The sequence below is a fragment of the Vigna unguiculata genome, chromosome 11 (genome assembly GCF_037176805.1).
Source record: "Vigna unguiculata cultivar grain cowpea cultivar isolate G323 ecotype 2 chromosome 11, ASM3717680v1, whole genome shotgun sequence".
NCBI classification, from domain to species: Eukaryota; Viridiplantae; Streptophyta; class Magnoliopsida; order Fabales; family Fabaceae; genus Vigna; species Vigna unguiculata.
The window spans coordinates 4,275,234-4,292,185 of NC_140802.1; positions in this window are offsets into that span (position 1 = coordinate 4,275,234).

The following is a 16,952-nucleotide window of genomic DNA, read 5'->3' on the forward strand; positions in this document are numbered from 1 at the left end:
AAATTTTGTGAAGTTTATTTAACATTTCAAGCACGTTTTATAATAATATTTGACTTAACATTAAAGCAAAAATGTGTCATATAGTATAAACAACTAAAATACAATCTTGAAATGGGTACGAAACATCAAATAAACTTAACAAAATTTAATTAAAATGACTAAATCCACGTATTTCAAAAGATAAAGAACTAAATTGGTCCAAAATTTCGAAATGAACTAATTCTAAAATAATTAACACAAACAGAAAAAGATAACTATAATAGGTTGAGATCCAATAATGGAGCAGTTATCGAAGAAATAATGGATATTACTATATCAAAATATATATATATATATATATAAATATATATATATATATAACTTCTTTTGAAATCCTTCTCATAAATATAATTATTATAATTATTGATTTGATTTTTTAATTTTTTATTTAGTCATATTTTTATCAGTTCAATTTAGTATTCTAATTATATAAAAACGTTTAATTTGATCATCTTATTTAAGCTAGAGTTAACTCCATGTATATACTTATACACAACTTCTTTTGGAGTCCTCAGATTCTTTTATTTAACTTAAAAAGTTCCACGGTACAGCTTTTGACAATAGTCATGTAACGAACATAGTATAATATGGTCAATAATTGATTTTCACATGTGAAAATACAGGTTATACTAATATCTTTTTTTTCAATTTTCCTATTTTAATTTTAATTTTTTAAATTTAAATATTATTTATAACAAAAAAAGTTATTGTTCAATTTATCTTTAATAACTATTTTTTTTAATTCAAATATTTGTTTATTATAAGAGAATTATTACTCTTTTATCATTTTAATAACTATTTTTTCAAATTTAAATAATTACTCATAATATTATTTACACAATATTACTTATAATATTTTTTAATTTAATAACTGAGATTTATTTTATCTATAGATATATCTATAATTATATACACTTTTGTTTTTCCAATTTTACTATTTTAATTACTACATTGAAATTTAAATAATTTATAAATATTTAAAAAATCATACACACATGCTCGATAACATCTATATTTATGTTAATAATTTAAAAAAATTTTGTAAAAAATTGTGTACTTGATCTACTCAACAAGAAAAATAGATTAAACAATTAAATTAAAATATTATATGTTAAAAAATATTGAAGTTAAAAGAATTAAATATAATAAGGACAGTAGAAAATGGGACCGGATGTGGGATGTGTGTGAGTTTCCTCGTCACGTGCTAATAGAGAAATAAATAGAATAATTCATTAAATTAATATATTTTATTTATAAGAAAAGTGATAATTATATATCATAACAAAACATACTAATAAGTTGAATAGAAAAGAAAAGAAAATAACTGACTATATATAATATTATTTGGAAACTAAATAATAGATTATATATAATATTTTATTATATTTTATTCTAATATACATACAAGTTGCAGAATAAATATTAATGATTTTTAACTTATCGATGGAACCATCGAAAGTAGTATAAGGAAAATCGTTTATAAATATATCACATATTTGACGTTTAGTTTTGACATGAATGAGAGTCAAATGTTTTATTTTGAACAAGTTCACGAATGGAGAAACAATCAATATCTATATATTTAATATTCAAGATGCATAATAAATTTGTTATCAAAAAAAAAAAAAATAGTTGTGTCGATATAAATTGGTTAAATTATTCTTTTACTTCCTCTATTTGTCATGAAATTTTAGTTTGGTCCTCAAGTTTTTCGTTGTCTCAATTTCGTCCTCATTTTCTTAAAGTTCAAAAAAATTTAAAAAAAATTCAAAAAAAAAATCAAAAAACATTAAAAAAATTCAAAAAAACCAAGAAATTGATACGTGACATTGACTTTAACACCGTCTGGTCAAAGTTAACGGTAAGGACTAAATTGAGTCATTTTTAAGAAAATGAGGATCAAATTAAGACAATAAAAAACTTGAGGACCAAACTGAAATTTCATGACAAATAAAAGGACCAAAAGGATAATTTAACCATATAAATTATAACCAAATTACTTCACTAACCACTAAAAATAAAATAGGATATTTTGATTGTGTTGAAATCTTGGTTGCAATACCTCTTTTAACATATTTATGAGAAATTAGAGAATCCTCAAGGAAAACACAAAAGCTAATGGTTATTCATCTTGGTTGCAATACTCTCTTAATGAGATAGGTAACAATGGACACAAACTTTCCCAAAATTGAACTCGTAACTTGATTGAAAAAATAAAACCCAATAAACCCTATTTTTTGAAGTAAAAATTCATTTTCATTTCCATTTTCATTGGAGAACATGTATATCCATACCTACCCTTTTATTGTTTAAAAAATTTCTTTTTACATAAAAAAAAATAGAGCAAAGAAAATATGATATCAAATATTAAATGTCAAAAAGGATATATTTTATTTTTTCCAATGGCAAATATATAAAGAAATTATTATGATATAAATATCAAATAAAAGTATCAAGGCTTAAATATACATTTGGTCCCTATTTTTGTTGTTTGTTCAATTTGGTCTTCATTTTTGTAAAATCGCATTCAATCGAGTCCTTTTGGCAAACAGTGTTAAAATTGTTAATAGAACAGTGACACTGTGGAACTGTTTGGGTTACGTGTCAAATTTATGGCAGTGACGTTGGCATAGTGAAATTTTACGGCCGTTGTAGGTTTAAAAGTTAGTGAAATTGATTTGGGAAAGAAATTAGGGTTTGAGAGGTTTCAATCAAAATTGTGCCCAGCAAGAAACTTGTGCACAATCCAGTTGGTGATTCGGAATTCGTGTTTGAGAGGTATGTCTCGTCACCATTCATCTTCCTCCTCTTGCTGTAATAGTTGGGGGCAACCAAGTTGCAGTGGGTCTCATATTCGTGGTTCCAAGCGCAATCTCGAAGCTTCAATCGCAAATCACTCTCTAAGCGCAAATTCCCCTCTTCGTGAACCCTAATTGATGAACAAGAAACTCCACCACCCAAGAACCCTAATTTTCCCCTTTCTCACCAACCCTAATTTTTCCCTATCTCTCGACCTCTCGAATGCCCAATTTCAATTTTTCACTCAAGGAACTCTCTAACTCTCGAATGCCCAATTTCCTCTTGAACTCTTGCTGCAGTAAACCCTCAATTCAAACTTTTTTAATTTTTTTCACTTTACCATGTTTTATCTTTTTACATAATTCAAACTTTTTTCTGCAATTTCTTTTTAAATGTGCCAACGTGCGCCATCATATATTCTGAAAGTTGACACGTAACCCAAACAGTTACACCGTGTCACTGTGCCGTTAACAATTTTAACACCGTTTGCTAAAAGGACTCGATTGAATGCGATTTTACAAAAATGAGAACCAAATTGAACAAACAACGAAAATAGGGACCAAATTAAATAATTTTGACAAAAATAAGGACCAAATGTATATTTAAGCCAAGTATCAAAGAATAATTCAATAAAAGTCAAATAACTATAAAAAAGAGTAAAAATATCAAATTTGTATTTCATAAATAATTTATGAAAATAATGACCAAATAAAAGTTAACATATATGTTAGATTATTTAATAAATTAAATGTGTTTTAGTAATTTAAAACAAAAACATGTATGAAAATAGAACAAATGTGAAAACGGGATAGAAGAAATATGTACACATCCATCCTCATCTCGTTTCCATACCCAATTTAAGAAATATGTATGTATACATCCTCATCCCGTTTTCATATCTAATTTAAAAAATCGAATATCATTCATATATATATATATATATATATATATATACATATATATATATATATATATACATATATATATATATATATATATACATACATATATATATATATACATATATATATATATACATATATATATATATATATATATATATATATATATATATATATATATATATATATATATATATATATATATATATCCATTACCACTCAATATGGGAATTTCTTATCAAAATCAAAACTGAATAACAAAATACTCGCCAATTTATCTACCATGACTAACCACTAGGACATGTTTCAATGTCTATTGTATGTGTTAATCACTACTCCCTGTAACACCCCAAAATATTAACTCAAAAACTTTGACTCATTACTTAATAACATCAATACTCAAAATGTCATACATATCTATATAGAATACTTAAAAATCCTTTAACATTGTATATCAAAATGACATTTCTTAAACATCTCAAAAAGTGGTACAAAATATGAGAAATAGATTTGATACAATTTTCCAAAAGAAAGACAAATACTTCATCTTATAAATTATCACAATTTTCTCATTTGTTCCTACCTTTGTTCACGTATTAATATACAATCATCACATAAAAAAAATCAAGCAACACAAGGAACACAAAGGTAAGCTAATATGCATTTAAAAGAAGAATAAGAAATAAATAAATCATATAAAAGGTCTAAGAACTAATGTAAAATTTGTACAATTAAATTTTGTACGAAACTTATTTTGTTATATACCTATACACTCTTCACAAAAACAAGTGAATTGAATGGACTCAAGTAATTTTCCAGCTCTCGAGGTCAAATGACTCAAACCCAACCATGACAAGATTAATCCCACTAGCTCCATAAGTATACTCATTTTTTATATCATACGATTTGTCTCTTGGAGTTTGCTTCAACTCACACCACCAAGATATCACACTCTATGTGAGTGAGATACCACTTGAGACTCTTTGAGTCCCCTTCCAATACATTTTGACATCCTAAATGGTGGTTTTTTTCCCTTATAAATAGTCACTAAGAACCATACTTATCATTTCTAAGCTAAAAAAACAAAATAATTAACATAACAAAATTAAAATTTTTCTAGAACCCTAGACCGATCATCTAACAATGGTCGAGACACTCACCTATGGACAAGCAACAATACAAAAATGCTTATGAAGAATTGATTTTTTTTCTACCATAATATCTTACTCATATCAACACTACTCTTTTCAACAATTCAACATCACATTTATATCACAATTGGTCATAATAAACACCAAAATTCCATAACAACATAACATATGAGTTTTTATCATCCCTTTCACTAAAAATAATTTTCTTCAAGATATGTTAACCTCAGATTTTTGTCAAAATTGCAATCACACCAACACTATCACCACTATGCAATAATACAAATTCAATACTTATCAAAGAAATTTCTAATCATCATTAATGCATAAGAATCACACGAACAATTTTGTCATCACTTTATAATTCATTAACAATCAAATATATTATATATATTCATCTCCAAACACAACATAGATCACCATTCACTAAATCAAACTTCACCAAATTGTTTATAGGTTCTGCAAAGACTCTTATCATTGTTCTCCTCCCTTACACAATGTCACTACTTACCACGATTTTATATTCACCACTCAAAGACTAAAATCAACTATATTAATGAATGGTTTAAGGACCACGACTAGATGAAGATGCATTTAAAAACAGAAAAAAATTACATGCAGTCAAAGAAAGCTCCACGCACCACAGAAAAAATTAGAATAGTTTTATAAAAGGAGAAAAAAAATTGAACTTACTGTAATGTGAAATTGATTGTATTGTAGAATCATTGATATTTTTTGCTTCTATGACTTAGATATTCAATAGGATAAATGAAAGAAATCAATTTACTAAAAGGGAAGGAAATACTATTGAAAATTGAGAATGCGATGAATTTATGTAAACAACCTTTGTTTTTTTAAAAAAAAAAATCATTTAAAACCATTTAACTTTTTATAATATATATATAATATATATTAATAAGTAAAACATAATATTAATACAATAATTTATATATATATATATATATATATATAATTATACTCTTTTTAAAATTTGTATCCAGGCTCTCACACTTCCTACCTTTCAATTAGTTTTAACATACAATTCATTTCTTATTGTGAAAATAATTAAGATTTCTTTTTTCAAAATCGTAATTTGAAAAGTTAATTTATTTAAAAGTTATACTAAGTACATGAGTGTGCTTTATATTTAAATCTACTTGCTTAAAGAGATACTATATTTAAAAGGACTTAAAACCAACATATATAGTAATGATTTAACCAAACTCATTGTTAAAAAATGTTTTCCATAATTTAATAAGTTGTTAATTACCAATTCGAGATTAATTTGTTGCCATTTAAATCCAAGTTCTAGCAACTCCGACATGTGCTTTAAAACGTGTAGAAATATGTGGCTAAAATTCAAAAGGAACAAGAAAGATATTTTTTTATTTATTTTGTTTTAAGAATGATGACAAATTTAAATTCGGCCTTTTTTGAAAAGTGTAGTCTCGATCAATTGGTATACGACATCATCAAATAATTTAAGAAAAATCTCATAAAATCTCCCGTACTCAAAAACACGTTCAAAGAATCAGAAAACCAATGAAAGTATGTAAAAGTGGTAAAAAATAGGTAAAACTTGTTAAAATCCGTTTAATTAAAAGATAATTGATAATACATTATTTTAAAAAATTAAAATAAAAAATCAGCTTATAACATTTATTATTATTTTTACTCTAGTGAAAACACGTACGTGTGTGTGCGGTTTTCATTTTTTTTATAATAAATAAAATTATAAAATTATAATTATTAAAATAAAGATAATTTTTTATAAATTTATTATAAATAATATTTATTTATTTTGTATGTAATGCGTAATATTCCAATTTTTAATTGCTAAATTTTTTTCGAAGAGAATAGAATGTTTCATTTTTATGTTCACAAAAGATAATTTAGCGTATAACGTATATTAATATAGTCTTATAGATAGACTATGAAAACATAACTTTTATACAAACCAACTAAATCAAATCTAGCTCTATACACAGATTAATTACTTATTACAACTCCTCGATACATTCCACTAAACTAACTGAGGACTCATCCCCATCTTCCATAGGTGCCTCTAAACCTGCAACTACAATTGCTCCTACCGAATAGGTGATCATTGTAAAAGAAAGATAAACAACACAAGATAAAAACATAGAAGAAGGGAAAGCTAATGTGCAAAAAAATTTAAATAATTTATAAATAAAATTTACACAAATCATACGTAAGTTATCATTCAATTTCATATAAGACTAAAAATATAAGTCAATTATCCTGATACATGCATTGATATTGGATCTAGGCAGGTTGTGCACTTGCAGTGACATCTCATGCTTTGCAAAGGAATAGTTAAAGAGTCATTCTCTATCACATAAACGATTAGTCCGTTAACACCTTTGGTCAAGGTAAAACTCCTAGGCTAGGACCTCCCGCTCCTCTCACCACATACATCATTTTTCTCTACTTGAGAATTTGAATGGTTATTAGAGTGTTAGGATAACTTCCAAGACGATCCCCATATCAATGCATACACTACTATAATCACTATTAATCCTTCTTGGATTACCATCAATCAATCTCAACTCATGCTCATAACCATATATTTAATTCAATTTGAAGCAATAAAGACTATAGAATCCATTCAAGCATACATAAAACATCCAAAGTAACTAGAACAAAAAAACAAGAAAACAAGGCAAATGACGTTATACGTAAAGTACATCCAAACGGTGAGAACCATTTCTCTAACCACAAACTTCAAAACAAACATCCCACCAGTCAAAGGGAATATTCACGTGTCTATGATCAGCTGTCAAAATTTTAGCTTGATCTGACAGTTAACAAAGCAAGAATCTTCATTTTACCAATAAGAGACAGTGCTAAAAATTGGATAGCACCCAATGCTAGAGAGTGGCGCGCAATGCTGATAAATTCATAAACTAGCACTCAACGTTGCCATGGTGAGGCTCAACGCTGATTAGCTTGTAAAAGCTAGCGCTCAGCGTTGCCATGGTGAGGCTTAGTGTTGAATCAGATACCAACAATCTTAATAATTTAAGGTATTTACAAAATCAGGACCCGTTTCATAGGTAAAATTGGTACTCCTCTTTAGGTATTGGTCTAAAACGATCTTTAAATCATAGACGTTGGTACCAATTTGATCAATGACTCAAATCCTACCTTTTCAAAAATTCCTTCGCAATCAATCAACCAAATCATACAAGATTCATTAAAAAATTTACATACCAAAATCACTCATACAATTAATGATAATTACCAAATTCAATCAATCACAAACATGCCAATATCAATCATCATACTAGATCACAACCATCATACATTCTATATCAGAATTCATTAGTCACAGCCAATCTCATTTCTTAATTTAAAAGCATCATCATGCAACCATCAATTTCCATTAGACTCACGCACACAGACAAAAACTAGTTTCCCTTACTTGTTATCCTACTTAGATGGTTCTATAAATGTCAAACACCTCTAACTCCATAGGATGCTCTATCTACACATAGAAACATCACAAAAACGATCGGGATATACCGTTATGATCATTGATCAACAGAGACTCATATTGATGATTAAAAATACGTATGCAAGCATAAGAGAGCTAACATGCAACAAAAAACAGAAATAAATCAAAAAGAGGGTGGAAACTCAACTTACGCGAACGAATAAACCTATCGATCCAAATTCAAGAGCTTATTGAGAGAGACAAAATTTCGAGAAAAGTCAAAGAACTCTAGAAGAGTGGTTTCTAGAGAGATAATAAACATGTCAAAGTGAGCCAATTCAGCTCACACAGGTTGGCTCACCACAAGTCGGGTTGAAAATGAGTGAATCCAACTCGGCTCACTTTATGGTGAGCAGAAATTTCGCAACCCAACTCAACCCACCACGGGTTGGCTCACCAACCCACATAAAAAACTATTTATGTATTTATTTTTAAGTATTCAAATATTTAAATAATTTTTTAAGCAACCCATGAGCAACCCACATAAAAAAACTATTTAGGTCTTTATTTTTAAGTATTCAAATATTTAAATAATTTTTTAAGCAACCCATGAGATGACAATCACAATCAAATCAAGAACTAATGTTTTCATCATGCTCACCACCAATATATGATGAATTGTTTCCAAAAAAGTGTCCATATAGTCCAAGAAAACATGATTAATATTACACATTTTTGTCATGCTATTCAACAAAATATAAATATAAAACTACACATTTGTGTCATACTAATTAGAAAAAATTGTTTATAAAATGATTGCTTGGGTAATATACTATAAAGATTATAGTTAAAGATTAAAGTATTAGTGTATATAACTTGAAAATCAAATTAATTAATCATTCAAACTATTCAAATATTATTGAAAAACATTCTAGCATTTAAAAATATGAAATTGTGAACCTATATAATTAGGAGTAGTAAATAATATTAAAAAAATTAAAAAAAATTGTAAAAAATGTTGGTGGGTTAAGTGAGACGGGTTGAGTTCAATCCACTCTTGAAAAACCTGAATTTTTCTCAACCTAATCCAACTCAAACCCATGGTGAGCCGGGTTAAGGTTGAAACCCATTTTGACATCTCTAGAGATAATGTGTTTTAAAATAATGAACATCTTTTATAACAATTCTATTTATATTAAAACTTTTTTAATACTAAAATAATTCAGTCTCACTATTTTTAAACAACTATCACTTCTAAAATATCATTTTCTAAAAGTTCACATAATATTTTATTATAAATAGTTATTATAGTTTAAAAATAATTAAACTTAAAAAAATGTTGAATTTATTAAAAAGGTTAAAATGTAAAAAACGTCACTTAAATAACAAAATTGACAAATTCATTTAATAAAGAATAAACTTAGAAAAAAGTATGCACCAAAGAATCTTCTCTATATAATCATATAAATGTAAACTTATTGTTGTTAGATTTATGTTGATAAATATTATTCAAAATTTTAATTTACTTACAATGATACATTTTATTTTATTTTTACATTTTACCAAATTATACACTACAAGAAAACTTCTAAATAGTGACCAATTTTAGTAACTAATAATTATTAGTAATTATAGTAACCAATTTAAATACTAATTTATAAAACTAAAAATTTTTTGTTACTAAAATAGTCACTATTATAAATAAAAAAATTATAATTGGTCATTAAGTTGATCTTTAGAATTAACTACCATGATTTTGGTTATCGACGTATCTTTTGATATGTATCAAAAGTATAAACTTTAATGCATTTGAAATATTATGGCGTTTTTATTACCTTCTGTCTCGGACAAGGTGAATTAATATGTGAAATTACAAAGTTTATTCAATAACACATCTTCGTTGCTATTTAATAAACTATTATATTAAACAACGACTTTGGTTAAACCATTATCTTTGTTTTAAAGTATGCAAGGCTTGTTTATAAAAATAAATTTAAATATGTAACTGAGGTATATATTTGACATAAACTTTGAACAGTAAAAGTTTTTATGTTATTATTTTAAAAATATTCATATCTTTCATAGTAAGGAATGAATTAGTAATTATCACAATGACATATAAATTGAGCCTTTTTTTTTTATAGATGTTTCCTTATATAGTTGTAAATTTAGGTATACTGGTCTATTTTTAAGCTGATGTATATCGGTTATAAACATTATCAATTAGTTAGAAGAATTGTTATAATTATGTAAATATATCTCGATTAAATATGTTTTTGTCCTTCAACATTTAGTGAAAATTGGAATTAGTCTTTCTTGAAAATTTTGAATTAATTTAGTCTCTTATATTTAGAAATGCGTGATTTTAGTGTTTTTAACCAAATTTTAGTAAGTTTATTTGTCGGTTTCAAATGTGTTTCTGAACTAACATTGAACCCAACATATGTCGAACATTGTAAATAAATTAAAATACTATAATGAAATGAGTAAAATACACGTTTGAAAAGTCAAATAACTTAAAAAAAATTGGTTTAAGGGACTAAATTGGTTTGAAAAGTCAAATAATTTCAATTTTCAATAAAAATTGATGGACCAAAAACATATTTAATCTAATATATCTTATGTAAAACGTACTTGTTGTATACACTAAATTATAATTCAGTAACTTGCAATAAAACTATAAATAAGAAAACTTTATTCTTATCTATTTTTACTTTTGTTAATCATTTGTATGTTGTCTCTTGTTATGATTGCAATCAATATTACATTTTTTCTTTCGGAACTGGTTTCAACATTAAGTGTACAACAAATTTGAACTATATTTAATTTCAATCTTGTTTTGTATTTTTAATAGAAATCATTGAAAAAAAAGGAGCAACATATTAAAGATTGAAAAGTTTCACGCAAAGAATGGTTTTCACCAATGAAGAATAAGATGAGCGATCAAAAGGCAAGGGATGTCGACACCACCTTTTAGAAGCACCTCACACATAGAGGGCAAGGTTTAGAGTAGATGGAGGAAATATTTCATTGTATGATCCTTTTGTCCTTATCAAATGAAGTTCTTCGTGAGGTTTTAAAAGAAATCCTTTACAAACTAAGAGAAGTTTTTCATAACAAAGTTAATTTGCAACAAGAATCTATGGGAGAGATGGTTGTCTAGGTTGTGTGTAAAGAAGCTTAATTCAATCAAGATGGAACTCTAAGACATAGATTTCAAGGTAGAAGATGAAGACGAAGATGCAACAATGTTTTTGTTGGTCTTTTTCCAATGTCGTACAAGAAATTAGTACGTTATTTAAGCATTAGGAAGGGTAACATAACACTTGAAGAGGTTAAGTTTAGCCTTTATATAAGAAAGTTTTACTTCAAGACATTTACGAGTGTTGATGACAAGAAGTTTAGAAGTTAGAAAAGATAAAGAATGATATGAAAGATGTTTGCATATATTACAAGTAAAGATTGCAAAAAATTGAAGAAGTAATAGGGGTGACAATTATGGCTCAAAATATGAAGTCCTTTAATGATGCATGGCGTTGATCATCGTCTCAAGGTGATGGAAGACCTCTAGTAAAGGGACCAATTATTAGACTATAATTAGGAAGATATAAGAAGAGTGGGTCTCAATTGAGCTCAACAAGCCCAAGATACTATCAACATGGGTCAACCTTAACTTGTGAATATTGTACAAAGTAGAATAATATATTTCGGACCTTATATTTGGACCAAGTAGTTTGGAACATTTGGACTAAGTAGTGTAGAGTTTCAAGCTTGTATTTGGGCCTCAATTACATTAGGGTTAGATTAGGGTTTCAAATGGGTGCCTTATAGCCCAAGAAAGACTTGGATCAACCTTTGCTTGAAGAGAGGAAAATGCTTTTATCATTTTGAGCACATGCTCAAATATGGAAAGCATGATTGGATAACACAAGAAAATGCTAAATAACTAATGTAAAAAAAATCTACCGATAAAACAAGAATTTACCAATAGATTTTAATCACAAAAATATCCATTGGTAAAACACAATTTACCAACGAATTTTAGAATTTAAATTATCTGTGAAAATATTCATTGGTAATGAATCCGTCGAAGAATAAAACTGAGGGATGATTACCAACAGTAAAAATTTGTCGATAATTATCGATAGATATTTACTAATGAATTTTACTAAAAGATTTTGATTGTTAGTAAATACTGAAGAGTTTTTCCATCCACTAGTAAATTTCATTGACAGGTGTTTTATCGATAAATTTTTTTACTGCTGGTAAGTCGTCAGTAAATTAAATCTACCTACAATTTTAGTGATTACCGATAAATTTTTTCTATTGATAAATTCGTTTGTTTTTTAATAGTGTAAATGTCACTTGAAACACATTGCATGCCTGTTTTGAAAGGAATTAAAACTTGAATTTTCCTATCTTTTTCTCCTCTCCTTGTTCAAATCTTATTGCTTTATATTGAATAGATTCCTTCACCATTTGTAAATTTACTTTTGAATGAGTAGAGTTATTTGCACCTCACTTGTTCTGAAGGTCCACTTATAATAATTCTCCATATTCTTGACTATCCTAGCCTTCTTCCTTGGGATTTGACCTCATCTCTCTCTTAAGAAACCTCTCCACCACTTCAAAATCTGAAAACTCCTCCACCTTCAACCAAATCTTCCACATAAAGATAAAATGGAGGAATATTGCCGTGTAATCTTCCACATAAACATTCATATTGTAGATGTTGTGTTTATATAAACATAATATAGTATAATCATAATCTTTATAATAAAACCATCATTGAATACAATAAATAATTTAGGAAATAATTGATAATGATGACTGCACACATGAGAAATAATACACGGACATAATATTAGGGATATTGGAATAATATTATTGACATAATATATCTGGTATTGATTCTAATAATTAGAATCACAACTTTCTCTAACTTCCATAACCTTTCACTCATTCCTCCTCCATTGAAGATGCTTGAGCAAGAAAGAACTATCACGAGATAACACTTAATAGGTGGGTATTGAATTTTGGATGATCCTCTTTTCACATATTTACCATGTTTGATGTTTTGGACAATGACAATGTATTGATAGACAATGTTAAGACTAATTCAACCTCACAAAACTAACTTATAAAGTGAAATTTGTACCCACTTATATATTATAAGTTGACGTTATTTTTAGTTGAGTATATGACTAGACATTAATGGGTGGTCCAATAGCTAGTGGAATAATAAATCCAATAAACAACAAATTTGTTATAATAAGCTCTAACTTATGATTGTAATACCATATTAAAAAGTGGACTTTAAAGCAAATTTAACTCCACAAAATCAACATAAAATGTGAGATTTGCATTCACTTATGTACTATACATTAATTTTATCTCAAGTCGATATGATACTATGAGACTTCTAATAGATAATAACATTTATTGCAAGAAAGTGATATTACTCTATATGAATAAAAATGTGAATATATAATTCTTAGACCAATGTCAACTATGTTCCAGAGTTGAGAAAAAAACTTACATGTTTTTGGATATGAAAGATTGTATGAAGGTTGGAATAATGCAAATAAGAGAGAAAGATGCATGAATCTAACTATACAGTGAAGTGACAAGTACATTAACAGGTCGACAATAACAAGAAAAAAACTTATGCTTTTAGTAGGTTTCCTTTTTACTGTAAAAACATTTCTTATGTGTTTGGACATGGAATCTATATGTAGATAAAAGTTGTTTTTATGTTGTTAAAATTATTACGAAATATTTGAAAAAATATATTTTGTCCACTCTAAATTTGTCTACCTTAATTCTTTACATTTTTTTTAAAAAGGTTATTTGGTTAAGATTTAAATAATTTTTAATTGTCATCTGATTTAGGATCTTAATCTACCACATATTTCGATTATATTTGTTTTTGTGATAATGGAAATACTGCATAGCTTTAAAATTGTTTAAAAATGGTATGATCAACATACTAAACAAGAAGCATAAATTTAACAATTAAATTAAAAAATGATATATATGAGAAATCATTGAAATAAAAGAGTTTAATATAATAAAACCAAACTAAACCAAACACTGCATCCACTAGAAGCCACAAACCAAACTAAAACAAAAGAGACAATAGCAGTAACATAAACAGAAGAAGATGAATACAGACTAAAGTGGTAACCTAAATAAGAGGAGGTAAAGTCAAAGATAAAGAAAGGTGTGGTAGAGAGACAAAGAACAATTTTTTTTTTCTTTTCAGATAAGTAATGTGATAAGATATTTTCTTTGAAAAACCACATATACTATGTTATATATTTAAGTTTAATTGCTTAAAGGGATATTTTATTTTAAAAGAACTTGAAACCAACATATATTAAACGTTTAACCAAACTCATTGCTAGAAAATGTTTTTCTTAATTTAATAAGTTGCTAAGCATCAATTCAAGATTAGTTTTTTATCAATTAAACTAGGTGAAATTCACACAATAATTTCAGCTTTTAGTAATAGACAAATACTGTAAAATATGGGAACAAGTTTGTGGCTAAAAGCGAAGATGAACACGTAAGACAATACAAAAAACAAGTAGATATTATAAAAAATCAATTTAATTGAAAATATCTAATAATATATTATTTTAGTTTTCTGTACAAAATAAAAATCAATCTGAGATATTTCTTATTATCTTATTCCAAGTATAAATTTATCATTATCAAAATATGTAGAAATTTTAATTTATGTACGATACAAAAGTTATCTAAGTTCTTAAATGTTATAAAACTATATATTTATGTTTTGCTTTAAAATTTTAACATGTATTATTTTTATTTTACACATTAGTTAGTTATCTAAGGATTCGTTTTTTATCCTTAAGTAACCTATATTTTAAATAAAATAATTATTTTTTTTTATTTTTTACTTTTTAAATTAATCTAAATTTAATTATTTTGTAGATTAAAATAACTATTTTATTATTTTATTATTTTATCACTTTAACAATTAATTTTTTAAATTTGAATAATTACTTATAGTAAAAGTTTTGGTTAATAATGAAAACTTATTTATTTTTATAACTACTTTTAATAAAATTTATTTTATAATTTAATAAACTTTTGTTAAAATTGGAAAGAGTGAATACACAGCACACATTCATCTAATTATAATAATTTTATTAATACCAATTTAATTTCATAAGGTATTAATTCCGATAAGATGAAAATTGTTCTTACTTCTTTGAATAATGTATTATAATAATTGCACATACATATCATACATTTCGATAAAAGAAAAATATCATAATTCAATTGACTTCGTTAATGTAATGTGAACTTTTGTGCTTTCTGAAACATTAACATTCATTTTAGAGCATGCATTTTCTACTCTGTGTCCAAAAGAAGAATGTTTGTATATTATACAACCAAATAACAAATAATTTACAAAATATAAAATGTATGAAAATTACACACTTTTAATCTTTCTAAAATAGTAGGATCTCTTTCACATTTTCTTGTACATTCTCTCATAATTGCTTTTGGCTGGAACAAGATGCATTAATGTGTGAAACTTTCAAAGTTGTTTCAGCAATTAATTGGAGAAAAAAATATAGGAAACTCTTAAGGAAGAAAGGAACACGTCTTTTGGAGTATTTATAGAATTTTAGAGTGATTTATACAAATCAAGTCATTATGGGAATAAAGGACAAAACACAACAATCAAATAATTGAAGGTAAAAACAAAATTAAATATATAGATTTTGATTGATTTAAACAAATGAAGTCATTATGGAAAAAAAAGGACAAAACAATCAAATAATTGAAGATAAAAACAAAATTAAACAAAAAGGTAATGACAAATTTAAGAAACTTTCATAGAAAACTAAGAGAAATAACTAAAGATAGAAAATACTAATTATGAATGATAAAAAAATTAATTTTATTAACTAAGTACTAAATGACGTTCTTTAAGTTATGTGACTGATGACTGTTTCACAACAACCATTTTCTCAACAAGTGTACTGGTGTATCGTCGTACCAACAAGTATCTATCCACATGGACTCATGGATTTAATAAGTATATTGGTAGTTTGATTTTTGAGTTTTTGGTTGTAATAAAGAGTACAAGTAAAACTAGATAGTAGTAATTAGATAAATTGAGTGGAGTAGGGTTTGTGAATTGATTTCATCTCATCTTCTTCTACTACACCACTACCATCTTGTTTACTTACTTTGCAAATCATTCAATGTATTGGGAGTACTCTTTCTATGTAGATCTAGGTTCATCGGTAATACACTAGAACCTAAGGACTTCAAACCCAACTCCTCAACTCCTGGTAGAATGAATCATTGCTTTAATGTGCAAGACTCGTTGCATGAATCTGTGTCATGTGTAGTATCCTTTCATCCAGCATCCCCTCTGGCTACTTAAATAAGCAGCAGTACATGTATGATGATTTGATTGGACCATAGTTTGAGACTGGTTTCCCAACTCAATCCAATAGATGAGTGATCAAGTCATCATTAAGTATAAATCAAACCACAAACAATTGGATGATAGAAAAAATAAATACCCAAGAAGTAAAAGTGAATAGAATCAGAATTGATTAC